Source organism: Hemicordylus capensis, chromosome 3, assembly GCF_027244095.1.
Source record: "Hemicordylus capensis ecotype Gifberg chromosome 3, rHemCap1.1.pri, whole genome shotgun sequence".
NCBI lineage: Eukaryota > Metazoa > Chordata > Lepidosauria > Squamata > Cordylidae > Hemicordylus > Hemicordylus capensis.
In genome coordinates, this window is record NC_069659.1 from 325,871,621 (window position 1) to 325,877,620 (window position 6,000).

Sequence of the window (6,000 nt, forward strand, 5' to 3'; positions counted from 1 at the left end):
ACTGGATTTTTCTAAAATGTTCTTGGGGCGGCAGAGTTCCTCCCTGCCGCCCCTGCCCCTGTCATCGTCTTGGAAGTTACCAAGCAGAAAAAGCTGGCACCACTCATGCACCTGTCACGGCGCATGCGTGCCCGTTGTTGGCGCAGGCGCCGCAAATGTCACAATGACGTATGTCGTGTGCGCGCACCAGAGATGGCGACGGGCGCACGTGCCACGACGGGTGCATGCGTGGCGCCAGTTTTTTCTGCTTGTTAACTTCCAAGACAACGACAGGGGCAGGGGCGGCAGGGAGGAACTCTGCCGCCCCAAGAACATTTTAGAAAAATCCAGTACCAGAGGGGGAAGAGTGGTGGGGTGTGTGTGCAAGTACTACCCCCCACCCTTAAAGACACACTCCCCCCCGCTGAACCGCCAGACCGGCCGAATTCCGAACCGGTCTGGAAGCCTTTTGCATGGCCCCGGACCGGTCCATGCACACCCCTACTTGTGACCTTGAGACTCACACTCTGCAGGCACACGGTAGCATTTCGCCTGTGCTCAGTCAGGCCCGGACAGGCCCACCAGCTGCTGCGGCCACCATGGGGGAGGCCCGCTCAGCTCTCATTCCCCTCCCCCTGGCCACACACATGGTGGTGAAAACGGGAAAGCTTGGTGGGCAGGGTGGGCGTGGGAGCAGCTTGGGGCTTCTAGGGAGGCCCTCACCTGGACATTTGGAGGTCCCCTTCCAGTGCTGAGGACTGGACTTCATCCCAGACGTCCAGTCCTAAGAGCGCCGCTGATCCACAGTCCAGCTACATCAGATTTAATTAATCATTGAGGTCATTCACACAATCAGAAACTGTGTTCTATCTGGGTTTGGGAGCTGTGTGCTCCCAAATTGTGCTCCCAATTTTCGGTTGTGTGGAAGCAAGGTAAGAGGAAAACCTGAGTAGAAGTGATTGTGTGGAAGCAAGGTAGGAGGAAAACCTGGGTTACTTTTCCTCCTACCTTGTTTCTACACTATCACTTCTACCCAGGTTTTCCTCTGACCTTGCTAGTTTTTGGTTGTATGAATAACCTCATTATGTAGGTCAAGATACCATGCAGTAGGCAAAATATACATCGTGGTATGGTGAGGCATTGCCTTTCCACGGCCAACTAGAAGTGGGGATGGTGGTTCTACACAGTGCTTACTATAGAGCTCTCTTTTGTGGCAATGCCTGCCTGCGTGATGGTCTCTGATATTCACACCTACGTTATAGTATGAAGTATACGATATACTATGTTCAGCAAAGGACTCCTGCAATTTAAATGGGCAGCTTTCACCTGGTAGTCAATGCATGCTTGTCCTCTGCACATGGTAGAAATAAGACCCATGACCATGGTGTGTTGTTTTTTTAAAAAAAAAAAACCATAAAAGCAGAGGTGGGGTGTGAATGAGTGGGAGCACATGGGAATTGACAAAAACAGTAAGACTGAAGTAAGAGTCAGGTGGCAGTAGAGGTAAAGTGTGCCATCAAGTTGATTTTGACTCCTGGTGCCCACAGAGCCCTGTGGTTTTCAATTGGTAGAATGCAGGAGAGGTTTACCGTTGCCTCCTCCCGTATGAGATGATGAGTATGAGATGATGCCTTTCAACATCTTCCTATATCGCTGCTGCCCAATATAGTACCAGCGGGGATTCGAACCAGCAACCTTCTGCTTGTTAGTCAAGCATTTCCCCACTGCGCCTCTTAAGGTGGCAGCAGTAGAGGTACAAGGTAAAATAGGGAAGGCGCCGCCCCTGATGCCACAACTCTATTAGAGATGCAGAAACAACTCGCAGGTCCTATTTCTAGCTGCAGTAAGACCCTTTTATGAAGCAAGGTGAGGCAGTCGCCTCTGGTAGCTGCTATTGGGGCACAACTGGACAGCATGATGTCCCCCTTCATTGCAATTGGAGCAGCTCTTTGGGACCAGCCTGACCCTTGCAAACTTTGCCAGGAGCCTCTCTCCTCACACTCCTTGCAAGAAGAGGGGGCTGCTGGCAACTTTCCCTCCTTTCTGCCCCACAAGCACTTTCCAAGAGTTGGTTTTGAAAGGGGTTGGCTCCCACCGGCAGCATGGGGGGCAAAGCAGCACTTTGGGCCTCACTGCAATGCCTTGAGCCATCCTGGGGCCCTACAAATGAATCCGTTAAGGGGAGGGACCATGAAGCTCCAAGGAGCTTTTGTGAGGCTTGAGCTGTGTGGCCCTCAGGGACATATTTTTGGCCACTACAGAGTACTTCAGGGAGAAGAGATCAGCAAACCCGCACACATGCACAGTGGAACCCACGCTACTCTAGAACACAGCAAATACCGGGGTGCTTCCTTTGCTCACGGGTGCTTTGTAGTAAGTCCAGAAGTCTGCCATTGTGTGTATCTGGCTTTATATATCTGAGATGAGGCCTCTTAATTCGTGTCTCCAGTATTGCAGGATTTCCAACTATTTGGGATCTTGAGTTAGTGTGCATGCCCCAAAATAAGAGGGATGGGACCTGTAATATTTTGTGCCCTGGGCAGAGAAGAAAATCTGGCCAGTTGCCCTAGACACTATCATGCCTGCAGTAGCTGTATTCAGGTCAGGTGTCTTCAAAAGTCATTGAGTTTTAGAGCAAAGGGGCACTGGCTGAAGGGATGGAGGAACTGGTCTAGGAAAAAGTGTCACAAGGACCACTGTAGAAAAGACAGGACAGCTGGTGGTTGGTGAGCTTGACAACAAGACAGGTGAGTTCTTTACCACCCATGCCCCTTTAACTTGTTGAAGGTCATCTTTGTGGCATCTGGGCCAGTATGGATGGCAATTATATACTGTATTAAGATCAGCGTTTAGGATAGCATGACTGAAAGCTTTATCAAAAGGCTACAGCAAACTGGGCCTCACTGAATGATTCAGAAAAAATGACAGTTGTGGGAAATCAGTTCTAAATGTCTCTGTTTCAGAAGTGTGACTTTTCAGTTCATGCTGTGTCACAGGAATATGAAGGGAAAAAAAGTTCATTAAGTGCTATTTCCACACACATTTCTGTGTAACATCAGCAGACTCTTGGCAGGCTGGTTCTTTGTAACAGACCCTCTACTTTGGGAAGTTATCTCATTAAGTCAGGGTTCTCAAACTTGGGTTCCCAGACATTGTTGGACTACAACTCCCATCATGGACTTTGGCCACTGTAGATGGGGCTGATGGGAGCTGTAATCCAACCACATCTTGGGTACCCAAGTTTGAGAAACCCTGCTTTATACAAAAAGAGATGACTCTTCAGATACATGCTTTAGATGCTGCTTTGACATTGCAGACATTGGCTCTTAGGAAGCTCTGATCAGGATCCTCTACCCTACACAATCCCACCAAATAAAATTCCAACCATATTAAGTTGCCATCATACTGTGGGGTCAGCCCCTTTATTACTCCAGGCCACAGGGATTACACCACACCTGAGCGTTTCAGCTTTTCTCAAAGCAGACCTTGATGGTTTGCTATAATTTGCTCAAATTACTGTAGGAGGGAGATAAAAATGTCCTGTATGAAGCTAACTAGTATGTTGCACAGATTCCAGAAGTAAATAGTGGTAGGTACTTATTCATCTTCATTTTACAATAATATCTGTCATTCGCTGGAGCGCTTTACAAATTATGTTTTAATAGTCTTTTAAAAGAGTGGGCTTAAAAGGCACTCTGCAAGATGCTTTTTGTTGTATGAATGATTCTAGCACTGGGAATATAATTTCTGCAACAGAAAATCTGAGCTCCCAACATGGTTTTGTGAACTTCTCCATGGATAATGAAAAATAAAATCTTCCTACCAAATCATGAGCCTTTATAGAGCTTTATATTTGACCAGCACTTAAGAAAGACCTTTCTGTCCACTTGAGCACAAATAAGATGATAAACATTCCATCATGGAGAGCTTTCCATCCAGAACCCTGTATTTGTCATGAATTTAAAACAGTGCCAGCATATAAATGATGCTACGTTCCCAATGAATAAAAGGAGTGTCTCTTTGTACTGACAAAGCAGCAAAGAGCCCCTGGTGGTGCAGTGGTAAAACTGCCGCCCTGTAACCAGAAAGTTACAAGTTCGATCCTGACCCAGGGGCTCAAGGTTGACTCAGCCTTCCATCCTTCCGAGGTCGGTAAAATGAGTACCCAGAATGTTGGGGGCAATATGCTAAATCATTGTAAACCGCTTAGAGAGCTCCAGCTATAAAGCGGTATATAAATGTAAGTGCTATTGCTATTGCTATTGCTATTCTGGTATCACAGAGTTACACAGAGTTCTTTACACTAGGATATACAATGGAAACAGCTAAATGACCATAGTTATTAGAACAGAAAATAGTTGGGAAATGTGTTTGCAACCTGATATTATTGACTGGTATTTTTCCAGGGTTGAAGTAAAGTAAGTGGGCAGCCTTTAAAAACTGATTTGGTAGTTTATGCAGTGCAGTACACAAGGGGTTAAAAATATTTAACGGGGAATCTTTTAAAAATCCCTTAAGGGAAAATGACGGACTGTAACACAAGTCTCAGAATGAAAACCCAATGTTACTAGTGAACATTCTGTACCTATTGCAGGACAGAATGTTTTTTCATAGGCTCCCAAAACTCTTGACCCCTAAGGGTTAGTAATACAGCACAACCTATTCAAAAGACACCTAGTTCTGGACTGCATCAGCCTGAAGATCACAGCGTACTGTGTTATTAACACAAATTGTTTCACACACAAAAATGCTGGCTAGAAGTTGGCTGCAAACTCTTGCTCTGAGTCGGAAATGTTGGGGGTTCCGTCATGGTTTCACCCATCTAGTCATTAGCACTGTTGGGGTCTGACACACTGTGGACCAACAGCAATGGCTTCTTAGATATCAGTGATCTGTTTACTAGCCACTCAAGTTCCTTTTCAAATATTAGGTTTACATCCTTTACATTTAAAGCCCATTTGCTTTTGGACAGGTGGCATTTTTGCTTTAATCACTTGAACGTATTCTTTGATGAGCCAAATCTCTGTATTTCCATCAGCACGTAAGTATGGGGCGATCCACATTTAACACAAGGTTTTTTAAAAATCATTACTCGATTTAGCTGTATTGATCAACCTGGTTAGCATTTGTACCTGTGTTCAACATACGCTATGTTCAACGCTCATACAACGAGTGTACAGTGTGCACAGGACAGTTGTTTACATGACTGCTAACTGGGCAAAGAGGCACCTTTTTAATGTGATGATTCTCTTTATTTAGCAGGAGGAGAGTAACTGGCCCTATCCAGCCCCAGCACTATATCTCCAGTGACTGATGCTGGTGTCTATCTTATGGTTTTTTTTCCAGATTGTGAGCTCTTTGGGGACAGGGAGCCATCTTATTTATTTATTATTTCTCTATTTATTTATTATTTCTCTATGTAAACCGCTTTGAAAACTTTTGTTGAAAAGCCGTATATAAATATTTCTTGTTGTGTTATGCTGAACGCAGGTACAGAAGTACACTTCTATCTGTACCATGCATTTGGAGGGCTGTATCCAGGTACACTTTTAAAATGAACACAGGTACAGTCATTCACACAAACATGTGTACAAGTGTACAAACATATGTAAAACCGTACAGCATAATGTCTAAATCGGCTAAAATGTGTGAATAACTGTGCCTGTCTACAGATCTGTAAACTTTACGCTCATTACACAAGTGTTGAACATAGTATATGAATATGGTTATACAGTCCTGCTTCCATAGCCCTATTCACATGTTAGGATCAACATTTATACGACAAGTGTATAGTGTACACAGGTACATATCTATGCACAGGTACAGTTATTCACATGTTATGTTGAACACAGGTACAGCAGTACACTTCCAATCATTCACACAAAAACATGTATGAGAGTATACAGATATTTGTACACTAGTACAACATAATGTCTGAACAGGGCTCACATTTCCCCCGCAGAAGTTATGAAGGCCCTTCCCATGTGACTTCTTCAGAGTTGTGTGTGGTAACTGTCTCCA